Genomic DNA, 26,171 nt, shown 5'->3' on the forward strand with positions numbered 1-26,171 from the left:
GTTTCCCTGATCTGTTTTTAGCAGTGGCTAATTTCTGCATGTTGAACACTCCTTTATGAGGAGGCACTAGGAATTGGCTTTAACTTATTGGCAAACAGAGTGTCCGTGCACCCACCAGAGAGCTGTTTAAAATCAAGGAACTTGGTGTTTTAGGGACTAGCAGCAGCAGTGAAGTTCTGGTGGGAGAGTGGGTGTACTGTCTGAGAACTTTGGACTTAAAATGTTGGGACTGGTGGGTTAGAGTGTGTGTGTGTGTGTGTGTGTGTGTGTGTGTGTAAAAATAAATCCTAATAGTTTGTTAGCTGAGACAAGAAAAATAATTTAGACATTTCTTAATATAACAGGGAAGTGGCATGCATACTATGCATACTAACCTTTTAGGACAGTATCTGGTTTTTTTTAATGTTTATTTTTGAGAGAGAGCATGTATGCACATGTATGAGCGTGAATGGGGGAGGGGCAGAGAGAGAGACAGAGGATTCGAAGTGGGCTCTGTGCTGATGTGGGGCTCAAAGCATGAACTGTGAGATCGTGAGCTGAGAGCCCAATGTGGGGCCAGAACCCATGAAATATGAGATCCTGACCTGAGCCGAAGTCAGATGCTTCACCGACTGAGCCGAAGTCAGATGCTTCACCGACTGAGCCACCCAGGTGCCCCGCAACCGTGTCTTTATCTGGGCAGATAAATAAACACAGCTAATACAGTCTTTTGTAATAATGCATAAATATGCTAACTAACTTGGATGTAAATTTAAAAAATAAAATAAAATAAAAAACAAACAAAAAAAATAATGCACAAAGATACTTATAATCCAGAGATTCTCCAGGAGTCTTTCTTTCAAAAATTAGACTCACTAAATTTTACTACCTTACTTGCCAAACCATTTTCTGGTTGGTATTAAGTAGCTGAATTGATCGATCGATCTCTTTCTTGTTTTCCCATCTCTGCTGGTCTTGTTGGTAGTGCTTCCAAAAGAGAAATAGGTTACAATAACAACAAAACTTTCCATCAAATATTTCTCTCTGCTTTGGTCATGTCGCATTACTGTGGTCTTGTCTACGTGCAGCACGACTGGCACAGGCATGTGGGAGTTTTCTCGAAGGCCAGGCCGGCCTCCTCTTGTTGGCCGCAGAGCCACCCCCAGCTTTCTGTCTCTGCTCTGCACACAGTGGGTTCGCACTGCCTGTCGTCAGTGCAGAGATGATTGAGAACTGGGAATTCCCTGCTCAGTTGCCTTTGATCGGAATCTACGGTTTTGAAATAGTTGCGACTAAATTGGACATAATTTTTCTTTCTTTTTGTTCTTTCTTTCGTTCTCTCCTTTCTTTCTCTCTTTTCTTTCTACAGGAAAAATAGATCTTAATATATATTTTAATGGTTTTCAAACAGTGCTGATTACTTTGAGAGGTCAGACTTTCATGTTTGGCTTTGGTAGAATTTAGCAGGCCCTGTTAAGAGACAGCTTTTCTTCCATTTTACAAGATAACAAGTTTTTATTTTTATTCCCAAATCCCCAGGAAATTTTCAGTGCTGTCAGTTTTATGAAAAGGTAATTAGGGAGCGAGTAGGCAATATGTCTTGCAAGCGGTTGGTTTGGCATCTTCCCTCCAGTTCTTATTTGCCTGATGAAACTATCTCGTAATAAGATCCCTTTGTGTGCAGCCCCTCTGCAGTTTCCTGGAAGGCCTTGGCCATAATTATGTCTATATCTGGGCCCTGTCAAATGACGAGAGGAGCCAGAGTAGAAGAACGGCCACCTGACCTTTTGCAGATCTCACAGTTTAAAACTTGAGGTGGCTTCTAACAGACTCCTATTGCTTAAGGGTTTCTGTACCAGTGTTGAAGGCACTGAGCAGGTAGCTACTTCTGTGGAGACATACCAAGAGTGTGTGCACTGATTTTGTTAAATATGGCTGCAAGAGGACCATATGGGGCATGGGAGAGTGGAGCAGTCTCTTTCAAAGAACCACTAAGGGATTAAAATGAAACAGGGGTCGAGAAGAGGTCAGCCCTTAAAGCTGGAGTCAATGGAGTGTATACTGGAAGTTCCAACTTCTTGTTTCTACTGCTCATCCTCGTATTTACTTGTGAGCACTCCCCCCCCCCCCACTCGCCCCCCAGAAAGTGGAGGGGATACATGAAGATTAATTACTCGGAATTGTAACTGAGTTCTGATCAAGGGTTTGCGAGCACTAGCTGTAGATACCCACGTGTGGAGTCTGTGCACGTAGGGTGCCTAGCCTTGACTACGGTGTCAGGAAGAAAGAGCCCCTAAGACCAGAGACGGTGTTCATGGACTTGCTCTTCCTGCAGAAAACAAGCCAAATCCCTGGCCTGTGAGGCCACCGAGGGTCAGATCAGTGTTCCCCTTTCCTTACAGCCTTTGGCCTTCTTTTAGGAAGAAAGGTGCATCATTGCCATCTGTTGTGGCTGTTGTTTGGTTTTCTCTGCTCTTGGCTGTATTTTTTCTGGGTTAGGTGGTGTCCATTGTACACCCACACCCAAAATTGCCCCCCACCCCTCTACTCTTACTTAGGAAGAGCTCACAGGAAATCCTGCTCCCATTCAGTGTTTCCTAGCTGGTATTCTGATGTGGGTGACCAATGCAAATTGGGACTGTGACACACCTGTGTCAGGACAGGGAGTCCTTTAAGTATAGGTGGAAGTAGACCATGAAGAACTAACACACACAAGGGTTTTGAAACAAGTGGTTCTTAAACTGGGTTTATTTGAGCAGGGGGAGGTCCTCGAACCCCTTTGTAGATATATACGAAATACTGGCTGTGTTTGCCTAAGTACAGTTATCTAAAAAGAGAGAATATGCTCCTGAACAGACACTCAAAAGCCTTTTAAAACCCAGTAGGGTTTGGCACCACCAATAAAAATACCCAAAGACTTTTTGCAAGCTTACAGCAAGTCTCCACTGTTATTTTGTTTGTAGTTAAAGTAGGTTTTTGGGTCCATATTCTAGATAATTTTAAAAATCTCCTATTCACTTTCTAAATCTTGTGGTTTGCGTACTTAATGTTCTCACAGCAGTATTATTTTCTGTAATTTTCATTAGAAGTCTAGTGGTATTCTGGCTACATTAAAGGTTGTAAGAATCCTAAGTTGGCCAGCTTGAGAAGATACCCATTTTTTGTCGTAGTGGTGTCTTGGGGATCTGCATCATTGCAGATAGACAGGCAGACAGATAAAAAGCTCAGTCCCACCTGACATTTTGAAATGAACCTGTTTATAAATTCAGGGCAAACAAGGGACAGGCTTTAGGACATGAGGTGGCCACCAGGGTAATTTTTGTGAAACTCACATCGAACATTGTTTATTATTGCTTAACTGACTTCACGGATTCCCATTGCCCTTTGGGTAAAACTAAAACTACTTAATGTGGCTGATGGACAAAGTTCTGTTTGCCTGAGGCCACCATAGCCTCTCAGCCCCTTAGCCTTTCCCTCTGGGTTATGTATGTCTATCTGTCCCTATGTGCAGGGTCACTACCCCCTTACCCCAGACACCCTTCCCTGCCCTGCTCCCTTCTTTCGTGTAATCCCCTCCCCCGCCACAAAAAATTAACCTTCATTTCTTAGGTCCCCGCTTTGACCTTAGTTCTTCCAGGCAGCCTTTCTTGGGCCTCTGGTCCAGCTTTATGTCTGCAACATCCTTTTTGTGTTCAGCCATAAGGAGAGCTTCCCATGTCATTGCATAGAGCTTTGCTTTGTTTTTCTTTCTTTTTTTAAACTGCGTAGTGGTTTGTAATATGAATACACTGTGGTTGTTTAAAACTCGACCTCAGTGGATGGACATTTAGGCTCTTGGTAGTTTTGCTGCTTTTATCGACAGTGGTACAGTTCAAGTGCTTTTACAAGCTTCTTAGCACTAGTGAAATTTTTATTTGCTGGTTGTGTAAATGAGCAGACAAATGGAAGGTATATTTAAGTAGATAATGCCAAAGCGCCCTCCAGAAGGACTTTCCTGGTGTCAGAGGTCCATTGAGATGACAGAAAAGTATGTTGATGCCTGGGAGTGCAGTTCCTTTCTCTTGGAGTCTGCCTCTCCATAAGGAACTGGCAGGGTCAGCTTTTTTTCCCCTGATCTCCTACTCCCCAAGTACTGGGCTGTTGAAATTGCAGTCTTCTATCCTGTAGAACCTTAGAGCCCTGTGATTTGAAGGTGCATTCTGACCTTCAAAGTGTTGTTGTTAACAGAAGAATTAATTTTATGCTTCCTGGTTACAGTGATTTGCTTCATCTGAGAATTGCAGACTACTGGAGTATTCCCTCTTTAATCCACACAAAATCTGGGGTACCATTTTTGCCAACTTACTGTTGACTTTCTTCACCTACTCTGTAAGCCTCAGCCTCCACAGTCTCAAAGGCAAAAGCTGTTTTCTACCTTCCTGAAGATAGTCTACGATGACTGAACTGTACATCTCATAACAGGATTTGGGGTTGAATAAGGAACAGACTGTTAAGTGACTGTCCTCTCAGCTATTTTTCTTTTTTTTTAAAAAAAAGAGGAAATAGAATTTCCCTGTGACTGCGGTAATCTCCCTTGTTTTCCCTCCTGATAAAATGGTATTCTTCCTTGGGTCCTGAAAAAAACCTTTGCCGAGTAGTTTGTTAGATAATCTTTCTGCGGGGGGGGGGGGGGGGGGGGGGGGGGGGGGTAATTGTTCCCGCTGAAGGAATAATGGAATTGATACCTCACAGATACCTATTGGACCAAATGCCAATTGATTTTTGTTGTTGTTGTTAGTTTGTATCATATTTAAGATGGAACCCCCCCCTTTTTTTAAGGTAATTGGAAGTTGGGTGATTGATTCACAGATTTTGCACTTGAAAAGCTATGGATGTTCATCCTAACTTTCAGAATCATCAGTTGCCCTAACTCCTTTGCAGCTAATGGCCAACCCTGCATTTGTACTGAGAAGCCAAAGACTAATTCCTCTAGGAGCTGGGGAAGTCTGAAAACCACCCCCGTGTGTCCTGTCCTCTCCTATCTGCCTGCCAGCTGGCAGCCTCTCCCACCTCCCACTGCCTCTTCCACCCTGCCTACTCGGAGGTTATGATTGCGTCTGGCCTCTCGGGCACACCGTGTGCGAAATTCTGCCACTTCTGGGAAGAGAATTCACAGAAAGAATTGAATTGCCTGTTTCTCTGGGTCCTTGGGGGCAGGGGATGTTTTTGTTTATGTTGATGGGAACCACTCTTGGAGCGATGAATGGGGAGATCAGAAATGAGACAGTCATCCTACTACACACTTCTTTCCAGAGATCAAGATGGGATGGGGGAGTGCTGGGAAAGAGACGGCCTTTGTGAGAGGCAGAAAGGGAATACTTTTGGATGGTAACTGAGGGAAGAGAGGGTGAAATGAGGAGTGTTATATCCTGGTGACTCAGTTGTTTTTAAATACTTCCTCTCTGGGTTCCTGTAATCACACCAAGAGTTTTGCAGGGTATTAATGCTTGTTGCACAGTGCTTCGCATTTCCTGGGTTACAATCCCTGCTCCATCACTTCCCCGCTGACCTGGTTATTTAATACCTCTTAGCCTCAGTTTCCTCCCAAGTGGGCATCGGTTAGAGTAGAGTTTCCCCCATAGGGGTTTTGAGGGTGCTTTAATTAATGGAGGGTTTCTCAACCTCACTGTTAATGAAATTTGGGGCCAGATAATTCTTTGTTGTGGGAGAACGTCCTGTGCATTGTAGGATATTTGGCAGCATCTCTGGTCTCTGCACTAGGTGCCGGTAGCACCACCTACCTGCTCCAGATGTGACAACCAAAAATGTCTCCAGACATTGGCACCATCCCTCTAGGGGCAAAATTGCCCCTAGTTGAGAACTGCTGTTTTAATCATAAGAAGCCCCTCACTCAGTTCCTGGCGTAAAGGAATGTCCTTCAGTGTTTGATGCCTATGAGGTGCTTGATAAATGTTTGGATGGATGGATGGATGGATGGATGGATGAATGTTGATGTTGCTGGTGTTATGCTGTAAAAGACTGCTAGCTCTTTGCTTAGACATTGTACGGGGGCGCCTGGGTGGCTCAGTCGGTTCAGCATCTGACTCTTGATTTTGGCTCACGTGATGATCTCATGGTTCATCAATTCGAGCCCCGCATCGGGCTCTGTGCTGACATTGTGGAGCCTGCTTGGGTTTTCTCTGTCTCCTGCTCTCTCTGCTCCTTCCCGCTCTGTCTCTCTCTCTCTCCCCCCCTCTTTCCCTCTCTCCCTCTCTCCCTCCCTCCCTCAAAAATAAATAAAAGAAATTGTCTTGTGGAGGAGATTCCTTGCTGAGACTCTTGTGGCATATTATTAACTAAATTCTTTTGGGTGACTACCAAGAGGAGCACCCCCTTCCTTCTCCTGAGTTTCACTGATGTAGCACAGCCACACCCAAGAGGTACCAGAGTAACTCTAATTGCATATCCTTGATTCCAAGATGCCTCTTTTTGTTGTTAATATTTCTGAAATCAGAGTTGATTATAAAGTTGAAAGGTGCATTATTTATTCTTCCTCAGAGGTGGATATTGACACACTCTTGGTAGCAGCTTTGAAGTGAAGGGATGTGGTATTTCTGGGGATGTCTTGGCTTTGCAACTGGATTGGAAGCTCTTAATGGGCAAAGGCTGTTTTACCATGCTGTTTTTTCCCCCTGTACTCAGCACAATGCCACAAACATACAGTCTCGAACATTTGAACAGCCTGCACTTTTCACTGTTCTGTGATGATGCCCTTACTCTGCTTTTCGTATGGTTTTGGACCTTCACACAGCTCAGGACAAAAAACGGTGCAGCCTCTCACATGACGTCGGTACCAACAGTGTTTTCTTCCATAGTCCTCATTTTGCTCTTTCAGCAGTATGTATGAGTGGTTATTTGACCGTTCTACCGCAGTTTGCTCACGGAAAAGAGTATACAGTACAAACTAGTTTTCTGACACTGCTGGTAAGAAACAGAGGTCTCAAACTTTTACAGGAGGGTTGCGTCGTATGTGCTTGTAACTTAGACAGATTCTACCATATGAGGGTACAAAAGAGAAAAACCAGTGTGGCTAATTTCAGTAGTCAATCAGTGCATATTGCTCTGAAATGAGCTTGAAAGGGCGGTGTGAATCAACTAAGATGTAAGTTCCAAGAGGGCAGGATTTTGCTCACAGGTGTATTTTCAGCATCTTGGAAAAGTGTTTTGAGCATAGTAAGCACACAAATTCTTATGAAATATTGATTGCTTTTCCTTTATTTGGACTCTGTTCTCACAAGCATCTCACAGTGCAAGCATCTCATTGTCCTGTGCTTCTGGAGTTGAATTACATGGATTTTTTTTGTACAGTGAGGCCCCTAAATATAAGCCAACCATTTCATTTGGTAGGAACAGCCATCTGTTCTAACATCAGTGACACAACTGGCTATGTGGGACTTACTGGTTGGCCTCCACACAGCATCTGAGAAATTTCCAAGGATGATTTCAACTGACGTAAGAAACTAACCAACCAATTCCTCTCTTAAAATGGAACTCCAGTGTTAAAAATCAAGACGGATGAAAATCATTAGGCATGCAGAAAGCTATATAACATCATTTATATGTTTGGTGGACTTGAGCTGGGTTCAGGGGACCGTTGTATTTACCTTGAACTACTAGACCTATATCCCTGGAGACTGTTTCAAAAGTGATCTCTAATTAGAAGAAATTCTGTGATTTGTGTGTTGAGTACAGAATCCCAGTAACCTCTTGTTTGATACCTCTTGATGCAAACGGTTTTGTGTAAGAAAATAGGAGATTGCCTATGGTAGGTTCTAGGTAAATATGTGTTGATCGATTAATCTGAGATTATAATATCATGAAAGAGATGATGGTCTTGCCTGGAATAGAGCTTGATTTTTCTTCATAATTCTACTCAGCCCATGTTTTGTGCCTTTGACTGGTTGGTCAGTTTTCAGTCAGTCCCTTTTCTTCCTGATTGCATATTCATGCTATAGTGAAGAATGGAAACATTATAGTCTTCTAATGACTTTAATCTGATTCGCAAGCCTTCTACAACTCAAACCCATTTAAAGAAAGGCAACAAGCCCCACGATAAGAAATCTCAAAAAGAAGAGTGAAAATGTTCCCACTTAAGCATGGTGTAATTATTTTTGCTGTTCAGTTGCATAGGCAGGCTGCCAGAAGATAGGGGTACAAATTAATTAACCAACTGTTTGCAGAGATATGGCCATGTCATTACCGATAAGCACAGACGTAAATAAGGCAGCATGTCGGCTGTGTTTTTGAAACGAGGGAGGACAGAAATATGTTAACTAAAAATAAAATAGACCAAAGGCTTACTGGAGTGAAGAGGCTTACTTTGTTAGTTTCCATTTATTAGTACATAAAGTTCTTCTTCCCTGTTGTCTTAAGTGCTTCGTGATGTGTTGAATGAGGGGAGAAAGCGTGCATTGTCATGTTAGTCTTGTAAGAGTATAGCTGAATGCTTTGTTCTTCAATGGAACATATTTAGATCCCATCCGCATCCACTGAAATCATTTCCCGTGTAATTTTTAAGGTACTTGGGATTTATTAGGCCAATGGTGAATTTTACCTACTACGTGTAAAGTAATATATGTGAATAGTTTTGCCCACACAACTGCCTTAAAGTAAACAGATTTCATAATGTCAGAAGCTATGTCCATTCTGTAAGGGTTGAATCTTTGTATTTCTTGTTTACCCTTCCCCTGAGGTGACCTAGTAGGACCCTTAGTAAATACTTGTTGAAGGAGGGAGTGGAGGAGCTCCGTGAATGGTGACGTGTTCTTACATGCTGGTTAGGGACTAGATCTGGAGTCAACTAGATTTCACCTTTAACCCCAGCCCCACCTCTTGCCAGCTGTGCAGTCTTGGGTGAGTTACTTAATCATTCCATGTCTGTTTCCTCATTTGTAAACTTGGGCTAATAATAGTACCTATACCACAGGGTTGTTTTGAGGATTAAACAACATAAAGCTTGTAAACTACTTAGCACACTGTCTGGCCCAGTGAATGCCTAATAAATGGTTGACACGGTGACTAGTGTTATTCCATTGTATTTTAAACATTGGTCTGACATTTTACTTGATGAATACTCAGACAAACAGCTGAGGAGAAATGAGTGTTTTACTTGAGGCATTGCTATGAATTGTGACTATGCAGGGTGTTATCTGCTAGTCACATCTGTTTGTGTACCGTTGTGCTAACTGAGCTTTGAGTACCTTGTTCAGGTGTGCGCGTGCAGTTGTGCTAACTGAGTTTTGAGTACCTCGTTCCAGCTTGCCCCGGAAGGACAAGGAGTGAAACTACACACTCTGAAGAAGTAAAACTGAGATAAGAGAATGCGTGAAGTTTTCTCGTGAAAGTATTGCCCATTAACTCAGAGTTTTTGAAACAGAAATGAGCAAACAGGCAAAACAAACTTGGAATACTTAAATATTTCCCAGTAGTAATAAACTACACCTAATCTGTTTAAACAGAAGAAGCCTTCGTAACATTAAGAGAGATTAGGAGTAGAACTAATTAACCAGAAGTCAACACTCCCCTTTCTTTCTCCCCTTAGTGTTCTTACAAGTCTCTCCCCTCCCCCATATCCACCTGAGACAGCAGTTAGACAAGTGAGTTTCCTGCACAAAGGGAAGACTACCAGAAATGATTATATAGAACTAAAAACATGTGATGTTGAGAAAAGTTGGCGTTAGGACCAAAAGAACAATTTGCACTTCAGTGATCTACTCTGACCCAGCTGCCTCCTAGGTCAGACCAACTGCTCTCAACCAGGAAGCATCTAGTATTTATGGAATGAGTGGAGGCATGAACGAATCTGATTGATTTAAGCTATTTTCACAGGCATCGATGAGAACATTAAATTGACGTGTATGAGTGCAGCTGCATCTTTTTAGACACAGTGAAGATTTATCTTTATTTTTTATTGTAATTTCTCGTTAAATAAAACTGCCTTTGGGGAAAGCTTTAATTCATTTGAGTGTAAGTAGCAAGTAGTTTCAGGCATTTGTGCCTGGGTCTCATCATTCTTGGAACCATATTTTAAATTCCTGGGTGACTTTGAATTATTGAAACTTAGTATTTATTCCTTGCCTGTTGTTTTTGTTTTTCCCATATGGGGGGAACACTGTTTTAGGACTTGATTTGTAAAGCATTTCTCTAAAGGTCCGGAGTCTTCAGGATGAAGGCTTCGTTGGTATCTTCTTGGAAGTCTCAGAGGCACCTAGGTTTCAAATGTCCCAAGTGTATGCTCCTCATTCTCCGACCTGGCATTCTTCCAGAATTCCTTTTCAGAGACTGGTACCACCCATCCATCCTGTCCTGCAGGACCGGAGACTTGGCGTCATTCTCTGCATCACTCTTGTATCCAGGCCATTACGAAGTTGTGCCGATAGTGCCTTCTCAGTGTCTCAGAATCATACCTGTGCCATCACACTGCCATCCCCATGTCCATACTACTCCCTGTCTCCCACCTGTTCTGTTACAAACAGCTCTTGTCTGGTTTTCTCACTTAGGCTTTGGAACCATGAACCTCCCTTGTCCGCAGTGCAGTCTGAGCAATGTTGAAAATAGCAATAAGCAGACTGATGATGCTATCTTCCATTAAGATACTTGAAGTAAGCACTTCCAAATGGCAGAGTAAGGACCTCTGAAAATCTCCTCCCTAAAAGCAGTGAGACCACTGTTCCGAATTGTCAAAATTAACTTTTTCAGCATTTTGAAAATGAAGACTGGTAGGATCTGTTGAAAACTGATACAAGAAAGAAGGCTGAATCTCTGTAACTACAGCAAACTCTGGGAGGTTTTTTAACTCACCCTCTTTCAAACCCCCCCACCAGCTCTATAGTAACTTTGAAAACCAACAACTGCCCCACAACTATGGTACCTGTGAGAACCAGCAGCCTAGAAGCCACCAGAAGGGACAGAAGGGGTTTGGAGCTCCCCCAAAGTCCTATTTCCAAGCATTTGTCACTCTCTGAACTGCCTGGTAGCTCCCTAAAAAGTTCCATTCTCAGAACTTGGCTTTACTTGAGCTGACTCAGAGTTCACTATGTGTCCTGTCCCTAGGGTGTTTATTTAAAAAAAACAAAAACAAAAAAAAAACTGTGGCAATTATTGAACATTACAATGGTCTGAGGTGGTGACAGTCTGACCATCAAACTAAAAGGCAAACAGTGGGGAAAAGACATCAATTGGGGGACCTGAGGAAGCCCTCAGTGCTTACCTTTGGCTGACCTTGAGGCTGTAAGCAAATGGAAGTGAAGGCTAAAGCAGAGTTGTAAACTGTTTGCTAGCACACAGACGGCATGCTCCAACACACACGTAGAGCCACTCAGCAAGGGTTGGGAGACACACTGGTTCAAGATATTTTAGGAAATCCCTGCCTAATAATTAGCTAACCACACAGAAACTTTTGACCTAACCACACGTAACAGAGAATATAGGCTTTAAAACAATTAGAGTGGGTAAGTCACTTAACAAACAAGGACAGGTGGGTGTGATTTCCAGAGTTGCCACATTACATTATTTAAATTGTCCAACCTTCACCAAAAAATTAAAAGGACAACAAAGAAACGGCAAAGTATGGCCCACATGCAAGGGGAAAACACAAATTAGAGCCATGTCAAAACAAAGCTTTTTTTATATATTAAAATTAAGTTGGTTTTATTCAGACTGGATTGTTTGAAGTTGTTAATTATAATTCCCCAGGATAACTACTAAGAAAATAACTTGGGGGGGGGGGGGGTGGAGATAAAAAAGGAATGGGGCACCTGGGTGGCGGATAGGTTAAGTGTTCAACTCTTGTTTTTGGCCTGGGTCATGATCTCACCGTTTATGAGATAGAACCCGGAGTCAGGCTGTGCACTGACAGCATGGAGAGCCTGTTTGGGATTCTCTCCCTCCCTCTCTCTTTGCTCCTCCCTCCCTTGCACTCTCTCTCAAAATAAATTAACTTAAAAAAAGAAAAGAATTAAAAAGGCCTATTAGACTATATCAATTTAACAATAAAGGAGTTAGTAATAGAGGAACTACAACAAAAAAAGACACAATACGTATAGAAAACAAGTAACAAAATCACAGACCTAAATCTTACCAGTAATTACATTAAATGTAAGAGTAAGTACTACTCAACAGGAGGAAATTGGCAGAATGAAGTTTTAAAAATCACCTAACCCTATGCTGTCAACAGGAGACCTACTTCAAGTTCAAAGTCAGAAATGTGTTCAAAGTTAATAAAAATTCAAATAGTAGTCAAAAGAAAACCAGACCAGAGACACCTGGCTGGCTCAGAAGCTTATGTGGTTCTTGATCTTGGGGTTGTTTGAGTCCCTCATTGGGTGTAGAGACTATTAAGAGAAAAAGAGAAAGGAAGAAGGAAAGGGAGGGAGGGAGAGAGAATTAGATTGGCTATACAAATATCAGACAAAATAGATTTGAAAAAAATGTCATTAGAGATAAAGGAAGACATACTATAATCATGAATAAGTCAATCCATCAGGAAGAAGTAACAATTACAAAGGCACATGCACCTAGCAACAGAGCCTCAAAATACAAAAAGCAAAAAACAAACAACTAACACCAAAAGGAGAAATGGACAATTAAAAAATAATAGTTGGAGATTTTAATAACTCACTTGAAAGAATAGATGCAATAGGTAGGCAGGAAATCAACAAGGAAGACTTAAAAAACATAAACCAACTAGACTAACCAACAACAGAATATACACTCTTCTCAAATGTACATGGAATATTCTCCAGGATCATATGTTAGGTCGTAACAACATAAGCCTTGGTAAATGTAAAAGGACTGAAATCATACAAGTACCAAGTATGATTTTTAAACACAGTGCAGTAAGATTAGAAATTAACAACAGAAGGAAATTTGGGAAATTGACAATTAAATAATATACTCCTAAATAAGCAGTGGGTCACAGAAGAAATCACAAGAGAAATTAAAAATACTTCAGAGTTAATGAAAATGAAATACAACATACTGAAACTGTTACACTGCAGCTAAAGCAGTACTAAAGGGAAAATTTAAAGCTGTAAACAGCTCTATTAAAAAGGAAGAATGATCTCAAATCAGTCATCTAACCTTCCACCTTAAGAAACTAGTGAAAGGAGTAAACAGCATGAAGCAAGCAGAAGGAAGAAAATAGAGAACAGAAAAAACATAGATAAAATCAGTGACGCCAAAAGCTGGTACTTTGACAAGATCTGAGGGCTTTGATTTTGATAAAACTGGTAAACCTTTAGCTAGATTTCCCATTACTCATACTACTAAAATCAGGAATTAGATGGCATCAATCCTGACCTTATGGAATAGAAAGGGATTGTATAGGAGTGCTGTGAGCAACTGTATTCCAACACATTAGATAACTTACATGAAATGGACAAATTCCTAGAAAGATACTACCAAACCACCACAATTCACTCAAGAAGAATTAGAAGATCCAAATAGACCTAGATCTGAATACGTAACTTTAAAACTTCTCACAAAGAAAAGCCCAGACCCAGGTGGCTTCACTGGTGAATTTTACTAACTGTATAAAGGATTATAACCCATGCTACACAAACTTGTCTAAAAGAGAGAGAAGGAGGGAACGCTTCTCAACTCTATGAGACCAGTACTCTGATCAACAAAACCCGAGACTGAAAACTACAGACTAATATATTCAATATACATTATACATAAGATTCTACAAGGTACAGTGTACTAAGTATACACTGGAGCAGTATACATTTGAGCAAGTATGCTCAAGATGGGTTTGCTAGACGGTCAGACTGAAAAAAGTCTGGATTACGATATGAATAATTTCTCTAATATTGGTAACATTCAACTTTCAGTACAAATTGTATGATCTATTTTCAGCGCTTCTCAAACAATGATGTAAACCATCTGGGAATTTTGTTAAAATCCAGATTTTAGTTTATTTGGTCTGAGTCAAGGTCTGAAATTCTGTAGTTCTAAGCAGGTTCTTGGTGATATGTAGGGTATGGTCCATGGGCTATACTTCAAGCAGCAGAGCTTTGAGGATGAACATAGAGTTGTGTGTGCTTTTTTTTTCCATTGTGATCATTAAGATAGAAGATCTACAGGGGCGCCTGGGTGGGTCAGTTGATTAAGTGTCTGACTTTGACTCAGGTCATGATCTCGTGCACAGTTCATGAGTTCGAGCCCTGCGTTGGGCTCTGTGCTGGCAGCTCTGAGTCTGGCACCTGCTTTGGATTCTGTGTCTGTCTGTTCTCTCTCTCTCTCTCTCTCTCTCTCTCTCTCTCTCTCTCTTTCTCTCTCTCTCTCTCTCTCAAAAATAGACATTAAAAATTTTTTTTAATTAAAAAGAAAAGAACATCTACAGATCGTTTTTGTCTCTGATGTGATGAATCTCAGCCAAACTCAGGACACTTACTATGCTTTCATTATCTATTAAAAGTCAACCTTCTGGGGCATGTTTTTGGTAAGATATTTAAAGACTTTATGAATATGAGCTAATTACATTTTATAACATCCCCTTAAGGTACTTAATGAAAGATACAGATCTCTGGTTTGCTACATTCTTCACAGCCACATGGCTGCTGAACAATACTCAGCTATACCGTAAAGCAGATAGCATGCATAACATACTAGCTGAAGGCTAGCCATTGAATTTCAGCTTTCACGTGTTTATGACTAGTATGTAGAAAGACTGATTTTTGTGTGTTGATTTTGTGCATAGGCTGAATGTTTGTGATTCCCCCCCAAATTCATATGTTGAAACATCCCCAATATAAATGATTTTTGGAGTGAGGCCTTTGGGAAGTGATTAGGGTGTGAGGTTGGAGACCTCATGGGATTAGTGTCCTCATAAGAGAGGCTCCAGAGAGCTTTCTCACTTTCTTCATGTGGAGTACACAGGGAAAAGGAGACGGTGATCCAGGAAGCAGGCTCTCACCAGACACAGAATAAGCTGAATTATAAAAATAATGTTGTTTTTGTTTTGAGAGAGAACACAAGAAGGGGCGGGGCAGAGAGAAGGAGAGACAATCCCAAGCAGGCTCTGCACCATCAGCCCAGAGCCTGATGCAGGGCTCGAACTTAGCAACCGAACAGTGAGATCAGATCATGACCTGAGCCTGACATCAAGAGTTGAACGCTTAACTGGCTGTGCCAGCCAGGTGCCCCAGCTGGCACCTTAATCTTGGACTTTGCAGTCTCTGGAACTGTGAGAAATATATGTTCTTTATAATTCACCTAGTCTATGGTATTTTGTTACAGCAGCCCAGACAGACCAAGGCAATTTTGTATTCTGTTATCCTTCTTGCTAACCTGGTTGATTCTGGGAGGTTTTCTTTAGATTCCTTTTGATTTTCCGCATAGACCATCAGATCATTTGCAAATAGAGATAGTATTTTTATTTCTTCTTGTCCAATCTGTATGCCTTTTAATTCCTTTTCTTGCCTTATTTCTCTGGCTAGAGCTTCCACTATTATGCCGAATAGAAGTGGATATCCTTGTTTTGTTTCTGAGCCATATAGTCTTTGTACATTAAGTATGATATTAGTTGCAGGTTTTTTGGTAAATGCTCTTTATCAAGTTAAGGAAGTCCTCTTTATTCCTGGTTATGTGGAGTGGTTCTTTGTCCTAAATACTTTTTCTGCATCATTTATAATAGTATGATTTTTCTTCCTTAATCTCTTAATGTGATTACATTGTGTGATTATGAGTTATTTGAAATGTCTGTTTAGTTTCTGAGTGTTTAGAAGTTTCTTGTTGTTTGTCTGATTTTTAATTTGATTCCACTGTGGACAGAGAACATACTTGGTATGATTTCATTTCTTTTAAACTTGATGAGGTTTGTGGGGCACCTGAGTGGTTCATTCGGTTAGGCGTCTGACTTCAGCTCAGGTCATGATCTCACGGTTTGTGGGTTCAAGCCCCGCATCAGGCTCTGTGCTGACAGCCTGGTGCCTGGAGCCTGCTTTGGATTCTGTGTCTCCCTCTTTCTCTGCCTCTCCTCCTGTCCTTCCCTCCCTCCCTCCTTCTCTCCCTCTCTCTCTCAAAAATTAACGTTAAAAAAAAAAAATTGACGAGGTTTGTTTTATGGACCAAGGTATGATCTATATAAAGCTAACCATTTAACAGCAAAGATGGCTTAGTAGTCAATGCCATTTTATAGTTAATGCTGTACTTAGTTATATGAGAGCCATGGATTTTCTGCATAAAAGATACTGGGAGATGTGGGGTTGCGTATTGACTGCCTTTTGAGCAAAAGAAGAAATGATATTCTTAATTGGGTCATGAAATTGTAACTGTAGTTATAGTGTTATGTTATGTAACCATAACAATAATAAAGACAAAATTAAGAGCACTTTCTATCGAGTCCTTATATACACTCTGCTTACGGTACCAGCAGAGTGGTAACACTCTTTTTTAGTTCGCAGCTTACCCATTGGCTGCAAGCTTAGCTGAATGGTAGTGTTGCAAAGTGATTGTGGCAGCACTTCCAGATTTAGGACACGTGGCATTTTAGGCTTGGTTTCTGATTTGAAAGGTCAGAATTTACTGACAGTGTTTGGCGTAGCTTAAGGTACACATGTGACAGCCTGCCATGTGTACTGCCATGTTGGTCACCTTGGTAGCCGGACGTGCCTTCCCTAATGCAAATTCCGTAGCACTTCGGTACTTGCCTCCTCTCTTCTGTCCCAGGCACTGTATCTCAGTTTCAGTACAAGCAGTGACAACATTAGCACTTGTGACTTTTATCTAGGGAGGATGACTGTAAGACTGGCTACTCACAGTTACTGATTGATAAATATTAGAACTATTTTCTTTGATCTCATTCTTTGGTCTCCTGCTGTTTGGTTAATTGCTTTTTGACCTAAAACATCTCATTTTTCTTTTTCTTTTCTTTTTTTTAATCCAGTCTTTATTGACTATATTAGTTTAGACAGGGCCTTAAGCCATGTATATTTTAGAACACTGTTGATTGGCCAATTTTGTCCCTGGTTGGTTCTGTTGTTTAACATCTTATGGTCAAAGGAAAGTCTGATTTCCTTTAATTATTGGAGCAGAGGATATGAATTTGGGAAAACTGTGCAAGGTAGAAATAAAATTCTATTTTATCCTTTCCCAGTCGCGACATTAAACTTCATTTAATAGCAATTAAAAGCTTTTATGTTACTGATAATTACTTTTGACTATCCAGAATTGAGAGTTTGAAATAAATTTGAAATAAATTTGGGACTGATTGCAGTAAAAGCTTAGTATGTGCAGAGACCAGCCTTCCAAGTCTATCAGGTTACCTAGAAGTGTTTCAGACACTAATGGGGCTGAGAGTCCTAGTATCTAAGCACAGCTTAGAGGAACAATGAGAGCAGACCATCCAGAAGTAGCCTAAACAATCTGCTGTCTGATAGGCTGCTTTGGTTGACTTTGATTAAACAAGGCAGAAGAGCAGAGATGTCCTGAGAGAGGCAGGGAAGACACAGAGCAGTGGAGACGCTTGTGCACTGAAGTGGAGAACCTGTACTTTTGAAAGCCTACCTTCAACCTTCAGATCCCAGGTCCTCCACCTACTGGCTCTGTCACTTAAAGCAGGTAACCTCCTTGGTGCATCTCTTGCTTTTTCTGTGAAGTGTGGGGATGGTGACCTTGAAATGTGCAGGTAGTATTATGAAGATCAGATGACTTAATGCTTTAGGCACTCTACCTGAAACTTAGGATTTATTTAGTAATTGTAAAGTTTTACTATTTTTGTTTTATGTGTTAATACCTCTTAGAGTTTCTTGTTGTGATTTTTGTTCACTGATAGATACCCAGTGCTCAGAATAATGGCTAGGCATAGTAAGGATCCAATACGTGAATGAATGAATGAATGGTGTATAGAGAGTATTTGCCAGGATACTTCACACACAGTAAGTACTTAATACATACTGTTGTAAGAGGTGCTGGCTATAGATGGCAGAAATTAGGGGATTGTCAGTGTAACTCATTGACAGTAAGAGTAGAAATAATTATCATAATAGGTACGGCAGACCTTTTACATGTCAGACACAGTTCTAAGATCTTTACGTATAGTAAATTACTTTGTCCTCGTAAGTACCCATTAAGGTAACTGCTAGCATCATCTGGTTTTATGGATGAGAATACGGAAGGGAACTTGCCCAAGGTCATACTCCTGGTGAGTGATGATGGCATTGGGATTTGAACTCAGGAAGTCTGATGCAGAGGCAGGCCTTCCTCAGATTCTTTTTTTGAGAACCTACTGTGTGTTGGGCATTGTGCACCCACCCTCATGGAGCTTACATCTTAGGGATGGAGCCAAAACACAAATAACTAATGAGTGAAGAAAGGGAATTAGCTGAAGAGATGGGGGTCTGCTATCTCTATCTTTATCTTTTATCTTCTCTATCTTTAAATGGGGTGGTCAGGAAAGGTCCTTTTCTTGGAATATAAGCTGAGACCTGGAGCCAGCCAGGCAGAGCATTCCATACAGAGGAACCAGAATTAGCAAGGGTCCTGAGGTGGGAAAGTGATTGGCATGTTGGTAATTTTCAAGGAGACTAGAATTCTGGAATGGAAATTAGGGGGTGAGTGCCATGTCTTGAGGTTGCAGAGGTCAGGCAGGGCCTTCTAAACATTGTTTTTCATTCTGACTACATTGGAGAACCACTAAGGGGTTAAGTTAGACTAGGTGATGTTTGACTTAAAAACATCACTGGTTACTCTTGGGGTGGGGGCGGGGGGCATTGGGGCTTGGCATGGGTAGAAGGGAACATAGCTACTGTTTAGATCAAAGACCAGAGAACCATGATAGGGAAGATGATTTAAAAAAAAAAAAAAAAAAAGGCTCACATTTTAAAGGACTTTGCACTGTTCTAAGCATTTTATATTCATTAGTTCCTTCAACAACTTATGAGGTAGGTACAGTCACTTTACCCATTTATAGATGAGGATACTGAATAAAGGCTAGTAGGCGGCAAAAATGGGATCTGAATGCAGCCAATCTAGTTTCAGAGGTTGTGCTTTTAACCACTAGGCTCTCTTGCCTTTACAAAGTTTTTCCATCTTTGGCTTCCTCCCTTGGCCTCACCCTCCACCTACAGTCTCCTGGGTCTTGACCTGTCAAGTTCCTCCAGAGCTTGTCTTCAGTCGGGTTTCCCCCATTTTCATCGCAAAGGCACTTCGTGTCTCACTGTGACTTTTTCATCAGCCCTTAAGGACCACTGTCTTCAAATCTGTGCTGCTCCCTGCCCCCCATTACCTAAGTTGATCCATACTCCTGCCAGAGTGGCCTTTTGTATCGTGTGGCTTCTCGCTTACTGGATTCTCCCTGTGTTGCAGGGTAAAGCCTAAACTCCGAAGCCTGGGCTTTGACCCTCTACAGTGAGAGGGGTGCCAGCAAGCCTCCTCCGCTGCACACCCCCCTCCCTTTCATTGTTTACAGGAAGGAGTGTGTGACCAGCAGTAGGAGCACGAGACCGCTTGAGAGTTTAGCTCACATTGTAAAATAGTCACTATTGTGTGTATGGCAGTCTTCTTTGAGTTTAATTAGTGAGAGCTGGGCCCTTGCAGACATTTCTGGTGTGTATATATTTTGTGTTTTTGTTTCTTTTGCTCACAGGTATTGATATTTACTACATGCTCAGCACTGAGTGCTCCCCATGGATTAGTTCATTTAATCCTCAAAATAACACTGAAATATATTTCACAGAGGAGGAAACTGAAGTTCAAAGACATCAAATAATTTAACCGTGATCACCTAGCTAGTAAGAGGAAGAATAGGGACTTGAACCCAGGTACTCTGACTCCACAACTGCTCTTTGTTACTGCACTGCACTACTAGCGAAAGAGAATTTGCTGATGAGAATCAGGCCCTGAAACATGAGTTTTTCGCCAGAAACGGCCTCCAGGAATGGGATTGATCATGTGTTCAAGGGAACCTTTCTCACCCTTCAATGTTTGTATCACTAAATGTATCACCCAATTCTAGTGGATGACTCTATGTCATTAAATGACACAAGGCACAATTATAACCTTGACTTATGATGGTACCACAGGGACTTTAATACTTTACTTATTATTCATCAAGTGATATATAACACATATTTATTTTCTGCTTCCTGTCGGTCAAGTTAGACATTGTCAGGCACTGTTGCTAGAGCAGGAAGCTGGATAAATACAGAACTTTTTCTAGTGGGAGGAAATTGAGGTTCACACAGCTAGATGGATTGTTATAAATTGGGCATGGTACATTGTGGCAAGGCTAGTAACTAAGTCAGTGCTCTGGGAACATGTAACAAACAGGGCCTGTCTAACCAAGTCTCCAAGAAAGTGACCTTGAGGCCAAGACTGAATGTCATAAAACAATAAGGCAGGTACAGGTGTGGAGAAGGTGGTGATTGCAGTCAGACAGAATAGCAAGTGCCTGGGTGCTGTGACAGGAGAGAGCATGATGTGCTCCAGGAACAAAAGAAAGGCCAGAAGGGCCAGATGCAAACAGCCAGTAGGGAGAGACGTGGGTCAAGGCTGTTCAAGGCCGCATGGGCCAGTTTTTATTCTAAGAGCAACTGGAAGCTGCGGAAGAGTTCCAAGTGCCAGTCATGACTTCACAAACACACAGCGAGAGCTTGCTTCTCAGGATCTGTGCTAGGGAAGGCAAGGAGTCAGCTGTCAGGCAGGGCTACAGAGGTGTCTGCCTATAAATGACCATTCATCAATCAGTGAGTGAAGGACTACGATGGGAAAATGAATGGTATGAGGAAGAGCACAGCAGAGAGAGCGGTGGAACGGGTTCTTATGAAAAGGCGGGAGTTCCAGGAAGAAGAGGGGAAAGTTTTCCAGGCTACCGGAACTGTTCTGGCCAAAAGATAGGATTGTGGGAGTATAAGGCAGGCTCTGAGAAGGCCATGCAGTCTTGAGACTGGAGCAGGTTGACTCACACCAGAGAGATGGGAAAACCAGAGTGATAGGGGCCTTGCTTGCAAAGAGGTGGGTCAGGGATCTGAGCCCTGCCTTGGAGCCAGCAGAGGTCTTCAAGGAGAGGAGTGGTGTTATTTCTTTATAGGCCTGTGACTTTGGCAGTAGGGTGGAGGAGGCTGTAAAGGGAAGAAACGCTGGGTTTGGTAGGAAGTCTGTCCTGGTGTGTGGAGGCCACTACCAGGGGCAGGGGCAGTAGGGTGGCATGGAGGAGGCAGATTTAGGCAGTGTTTCTAGAAGAATGTTGGGAGTTTCCTGGGCTTGTGAGCCCTGCAGAGCTGGTTCGGGGCACCTGGGTGGCTCAGTTGGTTAAACAAACCATTCTTGATCTCAGCTCAGGTCTCCATCTCAGGGTCGTGAGTTCAAGCCCCAGGTTGGACTCTGCATTGGGTGTGAAGCCTCCTTAAACAAACACACAAACAAAAACCAAAACAAATGTCAACTCTGCCACTTACTAGCTTGTAAAATCTTAATGTCTGTGTGTCTTGGTTTCCTGAGCAATAGTGTGGGTGCATGACCACTGTCTCACAGGCTTGGGTGGAGGTTGTTGTGTGAGCACTTTCTGTGGCATTCTAGGGTTTTCCCTATGTTCTCTTAATCTTCCAACCCTGTGAAGTGCCTAGTGACCAGTGAATTAGGTACTGTTTATCATTACCATATGTATGACACAAGAAGGAACTGAAGTTCAAAGAGGTTATAGAACTTGCCCAGAATGATAGGGAGTGGTCTTCTGTGTTTGCCACTCTGCTTACATACAATACCTGTGATAGAGCGTAACTAATTGGGGAAGGGGAAGCCCTTTGAAGAGAAGAGCTTTGAGCCAGACCTGCTAGTGTGTGAATGAATGTACTAGGCATCTTAGGACGAAGGGCAGAACCTAGCTGAGAATAGCTTTCTGGGTCTAAGGAGAAAAGGGAAGACAGTGTGCTCGAAGCAGAGTGAGCCAAGGAGAGAGGAGCAAGGAGGGAATAAGGGAACAGAAAGTGAGAGGGAAGTGGAGGAACATCCGGCAGGGCCCTGGAGGCTGTGGTAAGGGCTGAGATTTTATTCCTAAAGGAGTGGGAGGCCCCTGGAGACATGCTAATGGTAGTGATGTGATCTGTTGGAGGACTTCACAGAACTGCTTTGGCAGCCGTGTGGAAGTGACTGTAGACCACCTAGTAGATAAGACTTTTTCCACAGTCTGTCAGAAAGGTGCTGGTGGTAGGCTCTGTAGCAGTGGTCTTAGATAATGGAGGGAAGTGGATGGAGGTTTTAGAGTAGAGCCAACCAGACAGGCTGGTGGCCTGGATGTGATGAGGAAAGGAGGAGTCAGAGATGACATCTGGGTTTTCAGTTGGAGCACTCAAGGAGATAAATGGTGTCATTTACTGAAGAGGGGGAAGGTTTTGGGGGTGGGAAAAGGGCAGGGTGGAAAGTGGAGTTCTCTTGACCATGCTTATTCCATTTGAGATGTGTATAAGCCATCCAGATGGCGGCGTCTAGTAGCAGTTGGATATATGAGTCTAGACAGAGCTCAGGAGCCATCTGGGCTAGAGATGGAAATGTGGAAGTCATTGGTATGTAGAAGTTGGGGAGCATGGGAGAAGGGAGACACCCAGGGTACTGCGAAGGTGAAACACTTTGTCACAGTACACGAGTTCTGCTGTCGGACTCAGTCCTCAAAACGGGGAGAGTAGCAGGAAAGTAACCGAACACATTCCCTCCTGTTTAGGGTCTGATTTCAGGCAGAGAGCCTTCATTCTACATTTGCCTGTGGAGATCTGCACACGTGCCCATGTGTCCATGTACTTAAACCCAGTCCTTCCTAGTATGCTGGCCTGGGGTCTCCAAAGTACATGATGGCCTAGATGTGGGTATTGGTCTACGTGCTAATTGGAAGATTGGAGTGATCTGAATCCTGAGAAAGATTTAGGGCCTACACACAAAAAATGTATTCTTTCAAACTAGTCAGAGTCCATGGAGCCAGGTATGATTTTAAAACTACGTTATTTTGAAGTATATAATGGTATAAGTTGTATGTTTGCAGTGTATTTTACAAACTTTAAAAAAAACTCAGTGGTGGGGCACCCGGGTGGTGTAGTTAGTTGAACATTCAGCTCTTGATTTTGGCTCAGATCATGAATTCACAGTCCATGGGTTCGAGTCCTGTGTCGGGCTCCGCGTTGACAGTGAAGAGCCTGCTTGGGGTTCTCTCTTGTGTTCCTCTCTCCTCCTCCCCTGTTCTCTCTCTCTCTCTCAATATAAAGATAAAGAAACTTAAAAAAAAAAAAAAAACTCAATAGTAGCTAAGTAGTTGATAGTAGCTTATCAATTCTTTTTCATATTTTGATATAAATCAATCTTTTTCCTTTCTGCATTTGGGCAAGTTTTATATGTTAATTTGTAGATGGGCTCATTATAAATTTATGCTTTAAAAAAAATCAGAAACATACATACTGTCTCTCACAAAAATTATTTCATTTTCTCTGTTGCCACAACATTCCACATTCTGTTCCTGTTGCTAAGGCCTCTGGAATGTTCCAGTGCAGAAAAGGGATATAGAACTCCTTTTTTTTTTTTTTTTTTTTTACTCCTGGAGACATTTTATTTAAATTATTTTGTGTCTTCTGGCTTACTTTCCAAATATGGATATCTGAAAGTAAAGAATTTAGAAAGCTAAAATTAAAGTTGCTTTAGATTTTCGTAACAGGAATTTGATTTCTTAGGGTAGCATGAACTGGATTTAAGTATACCATGTTTCTTTCCATGGGGATTATGTGTGCATGTGTGTGCATGCGCTCATGGCACACGTGCACACACGAGTGCAAATTTTAGGGAGTGTGATGAGGTAGCTGGTGAGATATTCTGAGCTCACAGAGAGAGTACACTTGAGTTTGAGTCCTGCTTGCGCTTTTTTGCTGGGTGACAATAGACAAGTTGATATCGCCTTCAGTAAAGTGAGGATTATATTGTAGGATAAACCATGTAATAAGTGCTTACATGTGCCAGGGCTTGTCAAATAGCAGTCTCTCAGTAAAGGCCAACTGTTGATCATGATTACTGTCATCATCGATTGCAAATGATCTTAAGTTATTGAGGAAATTAAAGTTTTTACACAAGTACAGATTCCTGGTCCCTTACAGAATGACCCCTGCCTTCTTAATTTTACTAGTGTTTCCAAGTCTCACAACAGGATCAAAGGAATCAGAGTAAAAACAGTTTCCTATATAAACACTATTGTGGCCAGTTGAATTGTTACTACTTGAAAAGATTGGCACAGGTTTTAATTTGTAAAAATGGCTTTATTTATAAAGGGTAGGGGGGCTAGTTCCCAGAAGTATCTGGTATCTGGCAAAGTGATATATTTGAAACAGCATTGCTTGACATTGAGTGCTGTGGGAAGCCACACAAACCAGCACGCCTAACTCTAAACTGAGACCATTTGACTTAATGCTGTTTTAACTACTGTTTTAATTAATAAAACTAAATGAGCGAATTTCATTAATGAAACTGTTGATTTGATATTTATAGACATTTCACACTATAAATTATGAATGCCATATTAGTTCTGTAATTCAGATTTTCTTTAATTTGTCCTGTATTGGAGGCATGTAGCACAGGGGTACGTGGAACTTAAGAAAAGTACTTAAAATACATAATTTTATTTTTAAATGAAATGTCATGTCAAGAAATTGTAGCCATGGAAAATGGCTTATTATATGTTGATCATTGCATGGATATAACCTTTCCTTTTCTCCCACATGTACTATTTTTAACTCAATGTGGGCATGCTTTCAAGGAAAATAGCACATTGTTTGGTTTTTATTTTTCATTAAATTATTAAGCTTAGTCACAGAAGTCAGTAGTCTACTAGAAGCTTCTTACATTATCAGTCTATCAAAGGTGTTCAGCTCTGACATTCCAACTTATTGGAGGTGGAAACTGGAAGGAATTTCTAGAAATCACGTTCCTCTGATCTTCAAGGGACTAAATCCAAGCCATTGTTATGAGTCAGAATGGAATCCCAGCTATTGACGTAGGCGAAGTACTTCATCTCCCTGTGAATCAGTTTCCTCGTTTTTTAGAGTGGGGTTGTAATGGTATCTACCTAGACAGTTGTGAGAAAAGAATGAGATAATAGCACCTAGAAACTGCTCAGTGCTGCCACCGCATCCCAGAATCTTGTTGGTCCCTGGTATATTTCAGATTTATAGCTGTCTGTGCAGTTTAGTGTAATAGAAACTGTCTTAAGAAAATCTGAGCTATATCCTTACGTATAGATATTAGGTCAGTAATTTGATACTTGTGAGACTATGATCACTTTACATCTCCTCAGGGCATTTTCCTGTAAAGCTACCAAGATCACCCAAGCTGGAGGAAGTGTGAAGTTCAATCTTACAGGAAGGAAAACAGATGCTAATTAGATAATGGATCTTTTTCCCCCCTTTAAACTTGGTATTTGGTCTCCTAAACTATTTGCCTAATTTTGAAATGTGCTAATTAATCCATTCATTGCAAATATTCTAAATAGTGTAAAAAACCTGTTTAAAATCACCAGTTGTCTTCTTTTAAGTAATCTCTTTGGCCAACATGGGGCTCAAACTCACAACTCTGAGATCAAGAGGCCCACGTTCTACTGACTGAGCCAGCCGGGCACCCCTAAAATTGCCAATTTTGAAATACTTAAGAGATTAGATTCTCGATCTGAAATGTTAGCGCTATTCCCTACCTAGATTGTTGTTAATAAGTAACGATTCATGGTTATGACACTTTAGTTAGCCATGTATTACCAGATGTCTGGGGTACCTGGGTGGCTCAGTCAGTTAAGCATCTGACTTCTGCTCAGGCCATGATCTCATGGTTCTCGAGTTTGAGCCCTGCATCGGGCTCTGTACTGATAGTGTGGAACCTTCTTGGGATTCTCTCTCTGCCCCTCCCCTACTTGCGTGCTTGCTCGCTCCCTCTCTGTCAAAAATAACTAAAAAATATGTATATACATATATATGTGTATATATGTATATGCGTGTATATGTACATATAGGTATGTGTATGTATATATAGGTGTATATATGTATATATGTGTATGTACATACACACACACACACATATATAAATTACCAGATATCAAGTCACTTTCAGTTTTTGTGTTTATGCAGATAGTTTAGTTTCACGTTTGTGTTTTAATTAAGTACTTAACTGTAAAAAAAAAAAAAAATCCAACTTGTATC

At 41.5% G+C, this 26,171-nt stretch overlaps 1 protein-coding gene and 1 long non-coding RNA gene across 7 annotated transcripts in view; one reads left to right on the top strand and one right to left on the bottom strand.

Moving 5' to 3' along the window:
* ATXN7 (ataxin 7) overlaps nucleotides 1-26,171 on the top strand; it is a 142,547-nt gene that overhangs the window by 63,448 nt on the left and 52,928 nt on the right. The gene's annotated exons all lie outside the window — the stretch shown is intronic.
* Nucleotides 150-19,836, bottom strand: LOC123605825. Its single transcript, XR_006715909.1, has 3 exons — nucleotides 19,826-19,836; nucleotides 9,193-9,199; nucleotides 150-2,543 (listed from the first exon to the last, which is right to left on the bottom strand). It is a non-coding gene; the product is annotated as an uncharacterized LOC123605825 (long non-coding RNA).

The sequence above is a fragment of the Leopardus geoffroyi genome, chromosome A2 (assembly GCF_018350155.1).
Source record: "Leopardus geoffroyi isolate Oge1 chromosome A2, O.geoffroyi_Oge1_pat1.0, whole genome shotgun sequence".
NCBI lineage: Eukaryota > Metazoa > Chordata > Mammalia > Carnivora > Felidae > Leopardus > Leopardus geoffroyi.